This window comes from Eretmochelys imbricata, chromosome 14 (assembly GCF_965152235.1).
Source record: "Eretmochelys imbricata isolate rEreImb1 chromosome 14, rEreImb1.hap1, whole genome shotgun sequence".
NCBI classification, from domain to species: Eukaryota; Metazoa; Chordata; order Testudines; family Cheloniidae; genus Eretmochelys; species Eretmochelys imbricata.
In genome coordinates, this window is record NC_135585.1 from 19,421,373 (window position 1) to 19,436,951 (window position 15,579).

At 37.5% G+C, this 15,579-nt stretch overlaps 1 protein-coding gene across 1 annotated transcript in view; it reads left to right on the top strand.

Moving 5' to 3' along the window:
- Positions 1-15,579, top strand: part of FOXK2 (forkhead box K2) — a 64,244-nt gene that overhangs the window by 1,161 nt on the left and 47,504 nt on the right. The window lies entirely within an intron of this gene.

Consider the following 15,579-nt stretch of genomic DNA (forward strand, 5'->3'; position numbering starts at 1 on the left):
TTTTCTGTGTAGTTTTAAGACTAGTTTTATATTTGTGGTTAGCTAAATTGAATTATGTTTAAAATATTCATACTCAGAATTTTAATATGTAGTTCTTTAGGTAATTTAGCAATGAAGAGAGTTTGCAAACAACAATATATTCCTTCACTTTTAGCAAATCGTTTCTGCAGAATATTTTTCTGGTGAAGTGTGTGAGGCCTGGTATTTTTAAGGGTGCACTGAACTACAAATATACATTCCATCCTTTGAAGAATTATTTGGGAAAAGTGAGGTGTTTATCACAGTCTGTGCATCCAAAATATTTCAAAAACATAGCGTATCTTAACTAAAATACATGAAAATGTTGTTTTTCATTATTTCCGGAAGAGTAGTTGTAAAATGTTTTAGGGGTGTGTTTCACAGGAAGCATGCTGTCACTGACAGAATCTAGTTACCGCACAGGTTTTTAACTTTATTTTGGAGAATGAGAGTGTGGCTTTGCTATTTAGATGTTTTTATGCAGTTTAAGCAATTCACCTATAAAAATCATACTATCTTAAACCTGTGCTTTCTAGGAAATGCTATAATTCTGAAAGGGCTTGTTAAGGAGCTGTGTGTGTAGTGTTGTATAATCATAAATACAGTTGGATGACTTGTTTGACCTTTAACAACTATAACTTCTATTTTTGCTTTTATTTTCTATTGTAATAAGCATGTCTGTCATGGCTAATCTGTTTTTTCTTTTCTTTATAACTGGCTTTTAAAATATTTTTATCTCAGGATATTTGTTAAATACAGGAGCAAGAACGCACTATTTTTTTAAATCTGTGTATTTAATTTTAAACAAGTCTTTAAATTGGTATATGATGTACTGCAAACAGATTTAAAATTAATTTGAGCAACTTAATCTGGTAGCAAATTTCCACTAAAAACCGAAGGTCATCAGAAGCAAAACACATTACAGTCACTGTGTGCTTCTCCTGTTACGTTATCAGTGTGGGTCTTGAATTGTATTTTGCTTTAATCCTTTTAAGTCTGTAATTTGCCACATAATTCTAATGGGGGCAGAAAATGTTAACTTGTGTTCAGGGTAATTTTTACACACATCACAAAATTTTGCATAGTAAACAAAGGGAAATTTTTATATAAGGTTAAATTATCTTGTGAACATAGGCGGAGTTAAGTAAATTAGTATTTGAAAGTGATTGCAGCAAATGATTGCATGATTATTTGGACTGTACACTTTTAACATTAACTAACTAACTTGAAAGCTTGAAAGTTAAAATAATATTTCCTGGCTACAGAATGTAATTAAGTTGAGGCTGGTAAACAGGGTAGCACACTTGCAGTCATTATCAGAAATTGTAGAACAACATTGTACGCTAAGTAGATTGTGATTTCTTTGAGAGATGTGAGGATAACTTTTAAAACTGTAAGAGCAGGCAAAATTGATAATGTCACCAGTAGGCTGTTGAACGAGATCTGCTTTCTGCTAAATGCTTTTGGATGGCTTATGATCTGTATCATTGCTGAAATATTTAAAAGCCCACTTGTGTGGAAGTTAAGCCTTCAAAAAATGTATAGCATATTTGTAGCTTTCTAAGTTTAGCAAAGTTCTTTTGCAGCAGTGCTTAGGCAAATCTAAAGCAGACATCAATTACTTATACCAAGTAATTACTATGAAATGTTGATGACTAATGTTATTCATTGAAGCCATGTCCTTGAATTTCACTGTGGATTTAAACTGACATATTGAATGTTATCTGCAAAGATTTAAATAAAAATAAAACTACTTTAAGTCCAGGTGAGCTAAATATATTAAATAGCAAGTTATGTATTTTAATTCAAAAATATATTATAATTTCAAAGTGAGTGATGCAAGTTTCATATCTTCCTACCTATGGCCCAGGTGATTACTCAGACTTAAAAAGAAGAAAAAAAAATCTAGTAAATTGCCCGCAATATTCCTGGCTTGTGATAAAATTGTAGTTTTAAAAATTGTCCAGTGGCAAATATGCTTTAAGCAAATCTGAAACCTGCTTGTCCCCTCGTTTGTTTCAATCTTTTAATATGTCTCAACCTGATTAAGAGGCTGGAGACTAATCCTACATTTCCATTGTTATAAAGAATATTTGTAGATGTATGATATGTATTTCATAAAGATAAAAAATACTGCTGTAAACTTTTACACCAAAGTGGTATTCCACTAGTTAAGGCCTGGAAGTTTACTTGTATTTAAACTGTTACACCTGAATATGAATGTCTTCTGGAATTAAGCTTTGGGATGCTATGGGATAATCTCCTGAATATACGTGTGGGTTTTTTTGTTTGTTGTTTTTGCTGTTAACGGCCACTGTTTTTGTAGGATCTGAACACGTTGTGTGTGTTCAACCAATTGCAGTAGATAACTCAGCAACCTTATTCCCAGAGCAGTTTTGATCTAAGTGCTTGTGCAGTAACAGGGAAGTAAACAAAAATCCAGGGTAGTTTCAAATTCTAGTAAAAGGCCAGGGAAATTGGTGTCCTGATGGTAAAGGGCACAATTAGTAAAGATGAAAGAAAACCGTTCCCAATTTCTCAGTGGTAATGCAAACAATTAAACTTAAAACAAAAACTAAATACCACAAACCCATCTACTCTTGAAAAAATAATTGAAATGTCTAATTTTGTCACTGTCCCAGCTGAGCATCTAAAATTACAAGGTTCATAGCCTCTGACTTCAGTACAATTAATATTTGAACATGATATAATTAACATTTTAATGTTACAGTCCTACCTGTTCCTGGAAGTGGGGAACTGAAATAAAATTTGTCAGTCTCCTGCAGAATACATACCTTAAGAATCTGGGAAAAGGGAAGCTTTGACAGTTTGGTAAACAAAGTGGCATATTTGTTTCAATAATAAAGAGTGGTACAAAGATGAACACCATGTAATGTTTAATTACTGTTGATTAGTTGACTGTCTTAGTCACTGCAACTTTGTTTTGATTATACTTCTCTGAAACTTTCAATCACAATGTAAATGTCTTTTCAGTCAGGAGGCACTATTAGTGGGAGCAGTGTGGTTTTTGTTCCTAGGCCTAACAGATTTGCATATATACTAACTGCATGTCACTTTGCTAGATGAACAAAATGGGGAAAAAATTAGTAGCAATTTTACACTCAACAATAAATAGCGCTTCGCTCAGTATAAGCATTCTGAAGCATGACATAAAGTGTTCAGAAACCTGTTAAACTACTTGAGTTTGCATAGCTTTAAGTAAAACCTGTTGTAATTACCTTTGAAAGACGCACAGTTTGACTTTTTTTATTAAATAGTTTCTAAATTGGCTCCAGTTGAAGTTTGTGTCAGAACTTCCACTGGGTTCATTGGAAATTGGATTGGGCCAATAAATAGTAATGAAATTGGAGAATTGAATTTTAAAGTACGGAATGTATTACATATATTTTTCTCCCATGTTGAGCAGAAATAGAAGGTAAACCTATAACCGTAAACCTCTTTCACCTGACAAGGGTGTATATTTCACCATAGTGCGGTACAAATTTTTTTTATCAGATGAGGACAACTACAGCACATCTAGGATATTGAAAATAAGTGTGATGTAATAGCTGCTGCGTGTCTTAAGGAAGTAAAATCAGTAGTTATACTTGTAAGAGTGTATGAATCACTGTTTTGAAGGAGCCACAAGTTCAGTCCTTCTGTCAGCTGGTCAATAGGAGCTCAAAGTACATTACAGCATTTTAGCAGTTTATTTGAAGAATGAAAATTATCTTTTTTGCTGGGAGTAGAAGCAGTTGGTAACAATGCTGTTAAGTTTTTATAGTATTTTTTTCATACTGCTGTCACTAGTTAGGAATTATTTTTTAGACAGGCAGTAATGCACACTTGAGTGCTTGAAGGTACCTGAAACTTTGGCCTTAAGTGTCCTAATACAACACATCTGGTATTAGTGTATTTTGATTAAACCATAGACTTGTATATCAAGGATTACTGATGGGTTTTGGTATCCTAAAAATGAAGTAATAAAAAATACTATTTAGTATGCAAAATAGTAGTATGAAAATAATGTAGCAAGGCATATAATACTTCCAACTCACTGGACAAGTACAGGTTTCAGAGTAGCAGCCGTGTTAGCCTGTATTCGCAAAAAGAAAAAGGAGTACTTGTGGCACCTTAGAGACTAACCAATTTATCTGAGCATAAGCTTTCGTGAGCTACAGCTCACTTCATCGGATGCATTCACTGAATGCGTCCGATGAAGTGAGCTGTAGCTCACGAAAGCTTATGCTCAGATAAATTGGTTAGTCTCTAAGGTGCCACAAGTACTCCTTTTCTTTTTGGACAAGTACAGATATTCGGCACACCACGTAACTCAGTCTCCTCTTCTAGCTGTGAAATAGAACACCCCCCCCACACACAAACTCGCACCACTCTGAAAATTACAAATGTTAAAATATTTATATACCAGAGTCTCACTTATTCTGTGGAGAGGACTAAGTTACACTTTTAGTTATGGTATGTTGTCCAGGTCTACAGAGGTGGGGCTCTATTAGTGCCATTAAATTACAGCATCTCTCCCATGTATTAAAACTAAGAGGTTCTGTACAAAGAATAAGGTTGTATACACTAACTGAACTTTTACTTGCTGAACATAACAGTAATTTCACTATCAGTTAATTAGGAAAAAAAATATGAGGCACGCCAAAGCCAACACTATTTCAGTGCCCTTTGTTTATTTGGACACTAGTGGATACAATTGCTTGATTTATGTGCACAAGTCCAGTTATTGTGTAAATTAGGTTCATAATTGCACACATGCGAGGTGAAAAGTGTCACCAGGATTCAGGTAACAGTTGAGATGAATGGGAGGGTAACCTCGCTCTCCTGGAGTTGATGGCCACTGTCTGCAGATTCAGAAGACGATTCTTCTAGTTTTCTTGTCATTTGTTCAGTTCATGTTTTAAAGGCTTTCTTGAGGAATATAAGAAGTGAATACTTAGTTTTTTTTAGAACATGAACTTTTTATAAAAAATAAGAGTGTCACAGCAACTAGATAAATACCTCAAGCAAGCTGTATTTGACATACGGACAGGGTTTTTGACACCGCTTCCCTAGATAAAATTGTCTGAAAGGTACTCAAAGTTGAAATATTGTTGAAGCCTGTGGTTGACGTGCATTTGGGGGTTTGATGGGGTGGCTGAGAATTTCATACAGATGACCACTAATTTATCTGTTTAATAATTTTAAGTATAATATTAAGAAAAGTGAGAGTTTTGGCTGTGGCCTATGAATCAGACTTCAGAATTTTTTAGTTTATTTTCTAGAATGGGTAACGTGTTGTCTATTGACAAAAATGACTAATGTTAATTGGGAATATATTTAATTGGAGTTTGTGGCTACTTTAAACTTGTGTGTAGCAGAAGTAGAATCTCGGACATCAAGCACAGTGAAGCCGCACTGCGCTGATCATTAACCGATTAAGGTGCAAAAGAATGTGTTGTGAGTAAAGGTAGAGCACATGCTATTTGAAATGAGACTGCAATGAATGTGATATTTATATAAAGTCTTTTTTATGTAGCAGTTGTCTTTTGCAATATGCAAAAGACAAAATTTCACAATTCAACACTGAGATTATCAATTTGAGTATCTGTTCAAAGTTTTACAGTAATATAAATATTCAGACACTAATCTGTTGGTATGGAGTGCAGTATGCAGTCAGACTAATACAATGTTATACTTTCTGTGTATGTAAATCTGTTTATGGTGCCTTATATCCATGATGTGATAGCGCCCTCAGTATTTCTCTGTAAAATGATTTCACATAGGAGAATTTTACTGCCTTTTGTAGTAAGCTTACTCATGACCATACACCTCAGTTAATTATAAGAGGAAATGTATTCTTTGTATTGTTACATGAATTAGTAGAAACCAGGAAATACATTCAAGAATTGGTAGTTTTTCTGTCCCACTATTACGATTCTAATCATGTGAGAGAAGAGGGATGTTCTTTTGCTTTAGAAGCCGTAAATGTTACAAGGCAAATGGAAGACATCTTATATCAGTTTTATAAAGCCTGAAAAATACCCATTGCCTTTCAGAATTGACCAACATACTGTAGAAATACAAGAATGCTTTTGAAATCCCTACTTCACAATTGCATTTTCAGCGTAATACATGCATATAGTAAACATGATGATTTCCTACAATGTGTCTCTCTTGAAATTGAACCATAATGTGTTGGAGGTTTTTTTGTTTTTGGAAATAAGGGAGAAGAGTAACAAACTGTTCTGCATTATATTTCTGTTGCTACTAGATTAATATGGGGAATTTAAGAGGAAAATAGGAAAATAATCACTGTGGTATCTTCCACCCTCCCTTCCAAAATGGAGTAATATTGTATTGTTGCGTTATGCCATGCCTCATCAGGAGAATAGTTATGGCCAATTAGGAACAGTTGTACATAATATATCACAACCCAAAGATGTCAAAGTAATTAGGACATGCCATGTAAGTTTTAAGCCTGAATCAAGGTTGTATTTTAGAAAATTGTCCTCTCCTGTGAAATAATATCATATTGTAGGGGTCTGTCCTGTAGTTCTGAGAAGTGTTAATTGTGTTGTGCACAATACAAATATTTTTTTCCTCATATCTATACCAATACTAGACCAGTCAAAGTATGAAAGTCAGTTGTCTTGTGCCTCTGCTACATATATTGAAAAATACAAGAATGTCTTCAAGAAATTCTAATCTTAACTTTCTTGTCTAAAAGTGTATAAATTTTAGAAAATCAAAGGGCATACGTTTTGAAAAAAGCTTCAATCTTTAGGTCATGCAGTAATCTGAGTCATCTCTTCTACTACATCTAATGAGTTTTTAGTGGACTAAGTGTAATAACTAACTGACATCTCACATGAAATTTCATGCTAAGTTTTTGAGAAGGTGCCTTTTTATCAGCTGCCTCACTTATTTTGACTGTGCAAAGTTGAAATGTAATGACAGTTGTTTACAGTGGTGATCTGCCGCTGAGGAGTTTTTTAACCTAGTTATAGCTTTGGGGGGTGGGGGGGCGGAGACTTGTTAATTCTGCAACTATTCCTTGTTGGATGGTATTGGAAATGAATGTCATATTCCTTAGTTGAGATTTCCTTACTGTTTTGGAATGATTGGGGTTTGATAGGTGGGTGTGGCACAGACCCATTGGTGGTTCACTATTCTGTCGGCAACTCTTGGAAGGCCTGACATACTCACTAACCCTAACATATTGTTGTCATAATCTGTGTCTTAACAGGTGTCATGTAAGGTAATCTATACAAATTGTAATATGCTGGTCTCAGAAATCATTGCATGGTATATGTATGGGGTGCATGCAAAAATTCATAAATGTGTGCTGAAATTAAATCCTTAAAATGTGTTTGACAAGCAGTGCATAAGACCAGTCTGCCCTAGACAAACGAATGTGTATTTGTTTTTCAGACAAGCCTGGGTATCAGGCAGAGACGGTGAAGGTATATTTACATATAAGGTAAACAAAGATATCAAGCTAAGAAGTGGGGGAGAAGGCAGTATGGTATCTACACCAAGCAAGAGAGAGAAACTTTTTTATTTCAAAGGTTTACTGGACTATAAGAAGAATGGGAAAGAACCCTGTAGTATCCTTTACCTGAGTCATCAAATAAACTATACACTTTGAGCTCTGTGTGTTGGGGTTATGGCTAAAGAGGAGGCCGGCCATGCTGAAAGGATTGTGGTGAAAAAAACTTCACTGAACAAAAGATTCTAGTTTAAGTTGTGATTTAGTCTCAGGCTATGGCTACAGTAGATAGCTGCAACTGCACGGTTGTAAGATCTCTAAGCTGACAGGAGAGAGCTTGCCCGTTGACTTAATTCATCCATCCCCAATGAGTGGTGGTAGCTAAATCCGGGGGAGAAGCTCCCCACTGACAGCGCTGTCCACATCATCTCTTTAATAGTTTGTAACTTATGTTGCTCAGGGAGTGGCTTATTCACACCCCTGAGTGACTTAAATTAGACCGACATAAGCGGTAGTGTAGACATAGCCTCAGAAGTGTATTTTTACTTTTGTTTGTAATCATTTCTATCCTTATTTCTTTTAGTTGATGTCACTTACACCTATGTCCTTTTGTTAACAAACTTGTTTTACTTTTACTATAAACTAACTCTGTGCTTTGATTTAAGTGGAGGGTTTGGCAGCTCTACTTAATAAGCTGATATGTACTGTTTCTTTAAAGGAACAGCGCACTTGTTAGGGTTTATTGGGTGCTACAGTAAGGAGGGGCTGAACACTGCAGAGAAAAGCATCTCTGAGGAGCTTGGTAATTGGAGTTCACTGATTGTTATCTTTTAGGTAAGGTTTTGTGTAGAAAGAATAGTAAATATGGCAGGCGACCAGCTTGGCTTAACAGTGAAATCCTTGCTAATCTTAAACACAAAAAAGAAGCTTACAAGAAGTGGAAGATTGGACAAATGACCAGGGAAGAGTATAAAAATATTGCTTGGGCATGCAGGAGTGAAATCGGGAAGGCCAAATCACACCTGGAGTTGCAGCTAGCAAGAAATGTTAAGAGTAACAAGAAGGGTTTCTTCAGGTATGTTAGCAACAAGAAGAAAGTCAAGGAAAGCGTGGGCCCTTTACTGAATGAAGGAGGCAACCTAGTGACAGAGGATGTGGAAAAAGCTAATGTACTCAATGCTTTTTTTGCCTCTGTCTTCACGAACAAGGTCAGCTCCCAGACTACTGCACTGGGCAGCGCAGCATGGGGAGGAGGTGACCAGCCCTCTGTGGAGAAAGAAGTGATTCGGAACTGTTTAGAAAAGCTGCACGAGCACAAGTCCATGGGGCCGGATGCGCTGCATCCGAGAGTGCTAAAGGAGTTGGCGGAAAGCGTTCAGCGGAGGGCAACAAAAATGATTAGGGGACTGGAACACATGACTTATGAGGAGAGGCTGAGGGAACTGGGATTGTTTAGTCTGCGGAAGAGAAGAATGAGGGGGGATTTGATAGCTGCTTTCAACTACCTGAAAGGGGGTTCCAAACAGGATGGATCTAGAATGTTCTCAGTGGTAGCTGATGACAGAACAAGGAGTAATGGTCTCAAGTTGCAGTGGGGGAGGTTTAGGGTGGATATTAGGAAAAACTTTTTCACTAGGAGGGTGGTGAAACACTGGAATGCGTTACCTAGGGAGGTGGTGGAATCTCCTTCCTTAGATATTTTTAAGGTCAGGCTTGACAAAGCCCTGGCTGGTATGATTTAGTCGGGGATCGGTCCTGCTTTGAGCAGGGGGTTGGACTAGATGGCCTTCTGACGTCCCTTCCAACCCTGATATTCTATGATTCTATGACTTGCAGAGTCCTGAAGAGTTTGTTGGCCGGGCAGGCAAGCTGGTGTGTTAGGAAGATGGCACATTACTTAGTAGCCCCAAAGCTCTCACTTACTGACCTTGAGAGGGGTAACACTGCCTCACACTTCTGGGAACCCCAGCAGATCATCAAAGCAAGGTATACGAAATTATGATTTTTTTTGTAGCACCTCACATTCCAAGGTAGCAGAGACAGGTTCAAAAATTCTTTTCAGCTCAAACGGTTAAGCCTTTGTAAGTCTCTTCTCATTTGGTTGTGTTATTTGTATCACAGCTTTTAAATGTGCTTCTATTTTGTACTTTTTGCTACAATACTGGAAATGGTATATAAGCTTCTTAGAGAAGCACTGTCAAGTATGGTTTGTTCCACAGTTTAGGTTTCTGCGAGGGGAAATAAGATTAGATATGTCTTCATGAATAACTAAACTGAATTTAATTTTGTTTATTTTCTCTAGCACCGTTGGAAACAAACATATCACCATTTTATTAGTTCATGAGAACTAGAAAATAAAAATTACATATGCTCGAATGTGCAATCAGTTAAGCACATGCTAATTTTTAAACATAAAAGTATTCTCACTGACTTCAGTAGGACATCTCACCTATCTGTTTGCAGAGTCAGAGACATAGAATAAAAAAACATAACTTTATTGGAAAAATGATGAGAAGTTAACTAGAATGAAAATGTGTTCATTTTAATAAACTGAGATATTACTAAAACAGTGAGAAATTTTTAAAAAATATAATTTTGTCCCTCTAACTAGTATATTGCATTGTAAAAGTGAAGTTTGACGTTAGGAGTATGGCATTAGTGACATTAGTAACTATAGGCTTGTTAGCCTGAGATCTGTCCTAGGCAAAATAAAGAAAAAGCATTAGTGGGGAGGGGATTCAATAGATTAATTATAGTCCCATCCTTTACTTTATGTCAGTCACCATGGTTTTATGGAAAAACAGACCTTGTTAAACAGACATGATTTCATTCTTTGAGATTACAAATTTGGTTGATAAAGGTAACTGTGTAGATGGAATGTATTTAAGACTTTTGTGAGGATTTGATGTAGTACCTCACAACATTCTTATTTAAAAAATTAGCCTTCTACAGTATCAATAAAGTGCATATTAAATGGATTAAGAGCTGGCTAACTGACAGATATAAAAAAGTAATCATCAGTGGGGAATCATCATTGAATGAGAGTGTTTCTAGTGGGGCTCTGCAGAATTCAGGATTAGTGCTCTTCAGTCTTTTCATCAATGATCTGGAACTAAATATAAAATTGGTGCTGGCAAAATTTGAGGATGATGCAAAGATTGTTAGAGTGGTAAATAAGGTTGAGGATAGGACAGTCATACACAGCAGTTGAGGTTGGGCATAGTTTAGCAACCATTCAGACCACATTCAAAGTTATGACTCTAGAAATAAGGAATGGAATGCTAGCCATTCCAGCGTATTGAGGGACTGTATCTGGGAAAGTAGTGACTCTCTGAAAAGGACGTAGGGGTCATAGTGGTTAAGCCTCCAGTGCAATAGTGTTGCAAAGAGGATTGGTCTGTTCCTTGAATATATAAAGAGGAGTAATAAATGGGAGGAGGGAGGTGAGACTTATACTGGAATATTGTGTGTAGTTCTGGTGTCCAGATTTTTAAAAGGATATTGAATAATCTGAGGATGCAGGAAAGAGCCACAAAAATGATTTGAGGACTGGAGAAAATACTCTCATGGTAAGGCTAAAAAGCTCCAAAAATTTAATTATGAAAAAGAAGATTTTGAGAGGTCGCTTGATTTCAGTGTATAAGTACCTTTACAGAGAGAAAATACCAGATACTCAAAGGCTTTTGAATTTAGAAGAAAAAAACACAACAAAAGCCAGTATCTGGAAGCTGAAGTCAGACATTTGAATTAGGCACAAATATTTCTCAATGAAGGTGATTAACTATTGGAACAGACTACTAAGGGAAATGGTGGATTCTCCATCTCTTGATGTCTTCAAATGAAGACTAGATGTCTTTCTGGAAGATGCGCTTTAGCCAAATTGCAGGTTATGCTTTAGTCAAACCCAAGTCATGGAGATCAATATGGGGTAATTGGGTGAAATGTGGCCTGTGGATATGTCAGGCCAGGTCTACACTATAAATTAACAGTTATAACTGCATTGCTCAGGGGCATGAAAAATCCACACCCCAAGCAATGCAGTTACATCAACCTAGCCCCTGGTGTAGACAGCACTATGTCATCAGCAGGACTTCTCCCGGTGACATAGCTACTGCCTCGTGTGGATTAACTATACCAGTGATCCCCAAACTTCTTACTTCGTGTGTCCCCTTACCCTTTTCTGTGCTGGGGCCCCAGGCGCAGAGCTGGATGACACTCCCTTCCTGCCCCTCGGGGGGGCTGGCCTGTGTCTCAGCTGTGCTCTCCCCCCCCGAACATTCCTCGGTGCTCCCCGAGGGGTCAAACCCCACAGTTTGGGGACCTCTGAACTACACCAATGGGAGAGGCTCTCCCATTGTTACAGTTGCATCTTCACTGAAGCACTACAGTGGCGCAGCTACACCACCACAGCTACACTAATGTAGCTGCTCTGCTACAGTGTTTTAAGTGTAGATCTGCTCTCAGATTAGGTGCTTCGAATGGTACCATCTGGCATTAAACTTTAGAAATCTATGAAAGAATGCAGTAGATCCTTGCCTAATTATCTCCTGTTGCGTTATAATGAAGTATTTTTCTAAAACAGTGGTTTTCAGTGGCAGTGAAACAGTGGCAGACTGTCTAAGATTTCCAAAGGGATCTGCACCTCCATTTGAAATTTTTTAGGGGTCTGCAAAAGAAAAAAGGTTGAAAACCACTGCTCTAAAGTGAAGTACATCTCTTACCTGTAATAGTAGGCACCGGAGGTAGTCTGGGCTTGCTTTTTCATATCATTCTTGAACTAAATAACATCTAGGTTGGCACTTCTGAGCCCAGCTGTGTGCCTCTATATTTGTCTGCTCTAGATTCAAATTGGTAATTTATACATTTTTCTTAATCATGTAATTTGGCTTACACCAATAAATGTCAAAGATCAGTTGCTTATTAACTGTATAAAAATACAGCAACTCTTGTGGCAAATTCATGAACTGAAATACAGCTGGTAAGGCCAAAACCTTTCTGTTAGTCCTGATACTGGTAGTAAGTCAGGTCACCAAGTAAACAGACTGGAGAAGATTGTTTCTTTTTACACATTTAATGGACATTAAATTTGGATTTTCTAAAAGTAAATAAGAAAATTAAAAAGAGAAGGCATTTATGATCTGGAGGTATGAGCACAGGGTAGGGAATTCTAATCCTAGCTCTGCTTCGGAATTGTTTGCAACAGTGGGCAATTTGTTTAACCTTTTGTCTTTTTTTCTCATCTATAAAATATGGATGATGACTTAACACAAAAGGGTTTTGGGGCGGGGGGCGAACATACAGTGCTTTGAGCATGTAAACTGCTATGTACATGCTAAACATTTTTATTTATAATACCAATATTTTCAGAATTGTAAATCACTCCCTGTGCTTGTTCAGATCAGAAGAAAAGTATATTTGTGTATCTGAGAGCTGGACTAGAGTATTTGATTTAAAATGTTTGTTAGAACATATAATTGGATTAAGAATCCAAAACTACTACAGCACAAAAAAAAAATAAGTGAAATTGTCATTTAAGCACAAATATTTCTGCAAAAACTTGGACCTGGAATTTTGATATTTTAAGGCTATGGATCTCAGTGTTATAAAATGTTACTGTACCAAGCTGAAGCTAAAAATCCTATATGGCTGTGGAGCTACAAGCACTTAGCTATTCATTTTTTTTTATTTTATTTTAAAGAACTAAAAATGGAGTTAAGGACAGTAAAGACTTAAATCCAGACTGGGTGTGCTAAATAAAGCCTATGAGTGAGAAATATAATTTGTCATTTTATATGGTAATCGGGGGGGTGCTTTATGGACAAAACTCTTGCCCCTGTAAATTTTCAGTATAAATCAGACAAAAGAGGCACATGGTGCACAAATCAGATAATTTGGATTTACACAAATGTGTTGGTTCCAGGTGTTACATTTCTTTTAGTTTTGTAAATAAAAGTTAATGTGTTTGGGTGTAAGAATGGTGAAGGATGAAGCAATAGGTTTCAGAGTAGCAGCCATGTTAGTCTGTATTCGCAAAAAGAAAAGGAGTATTAGTGGCACCTTAGAGACTAACCAGTTTATTTGAGCATAAGCTTTCGTGAGCTACAGCTCACTTCATCGAATGCATCCGATGAAGTGAGCTGTAGCTCACGAAAGCTTATGCTCAAATAAATTGGTTAGTCTCTAAGGTGCCACTAGTACTCCTTTTTCTTTTTGATGAAGCAATAGTGATTTTGTAGGAAGTGCTTGGAGGAGAACATCTAGGAAGCCTGGAACACAAGAGCGGGGGCGTTAACATGTGGAGGCCACACGTGAGAGGGAGGAGGCAGAAGGAGTTAATAGAGCACAGAACATGAATGGGGAGGTAGTGAAGGATAACTCAGAATGAACATCCTCATGCAGAGCCTGAATGTAAGGATAAGGAGTTTAAACTTGATTTGGAATGAGCTGGTAAACAGCAGGGGGATTTGATCCAGTGGGAATATAACAAAAGCATCAGACAAGGAAGTTGATTTTTAGCCTCATGGTTAGTGTGTGTGGATTAGAGGGGAGAGGGCAGGTTGCAGTAGTCATATGATAAAGATAAAAACATAGGCCAATATTTTTACATTGGGGATGAAGTGGAAGTGGTAGATTTTTTTCTAAATGTTCAAGAGGCAGATGTAGCAAGATTTGATAAGAGGTAAAGATGGAGGGAGAAGTTGAAGATGATGAGAGCTTGAGTGACTACTGTGTGGTTGTCAACCTAGAAGAGAGTAAAGAGGCTTCTGGTTTCTGGCATTTAATTTGAAGAAATATCATTATTGAGGAGGATCTGGAGTCTCATCAGTCATAAAGGTGGTAACTGCAGCCATAAGAGCAGGTAAGCTCACCCATGAGGGAAGTGTGGTGAGACAAAAGGAGATGCTGTAAATAGGCTGTGGAGGCATGCAAGGGAAAATCAGAATAGCCACTGAAGGCATGTTGGCCATGCAAGAGAAAACAGAGTGCAAAGTCATGAGAGCACTTGAAGGAGAGCTTCTCAAAGTGATGGGAGTTATAAATATTTGTTTAAACTATTAAAATAGTTCAAGAAGGAACTGCAAGGACCATTGATCTTGGGTGTGTTCCTCCTTACCTCTGGTATTCAGTCAGAAGAAAATTTTATGACTGTTCCTCCTTTGTCCCAAAAGTCAGCTCCTCAGCTGCTTCCTGCCTTTGGCTGAGATGCACCTTCTCGCCTATTTTTCTTGCATCTTGGCCTAAATCTAAATACCTGGAGAAGATCACTGGAAGAAAAGGCACATGTGCCCTGATTGCAACTCACCACCACTGACTGCCCTTTTTTTGTAAGGCCTGTTTGTACCTTGTGCTCTAGGTCATTGCAGATCTAGTTCAAATGCAGGCTCTGCTTCAAGGTGATGGTAACATGTTATCTTGGTATGCTCCAGGGCCTGTACCTATTCTGTATTCCCTGTGCAGATAGTGCTTGAGCATACTGCAGACAGGAGGAAAATGACAACTTACAGGAGTTGTTGGGGAAGTAGGATGCAAAGGAGGTGGGTGGCCCTGGTTTCTATTTCAGAACACTCACTTATCACAGAAGGGAGATTTTCTGCCTACAGGGCAGGTGACTGAATAAGGTTTATGCCACCTGCCTACTTTCCTCGTGAAAGGATCCATGTCCTTCACCTGTAAGAAGCTTCTAAAAGTCCTTTAGGATTCTCCCCGCACCCTCTTCAGCTTGGTTGGTGTCCTCCAGTCAGGAGCCACACACATCCTTTGAGTTAAGCAGGAAATAACTGAAGATGCTGAAGTGGTTTGGATCTAGATGACATGTGCTTGTCTACCATTTTGTCATCTGAATTCCTGTTTGATGTCTTGAATAAGTTAGGTCTTCAGGACCACTTGAAGGACCAAAAAAAAATTGCAGGAAGAATTGACACTGCTTACCTTCTATATGGTTGAAGAAGGGAAGAAAAATAAGAGAGTTCTTCTTCCACACCCCTCTATGCAAATGGTAGAAACAGACTGCCACTTCTGATGCACACTTGGCTATGCCCTAGAAATTGTAGAAGCTTTACAGTGGGATT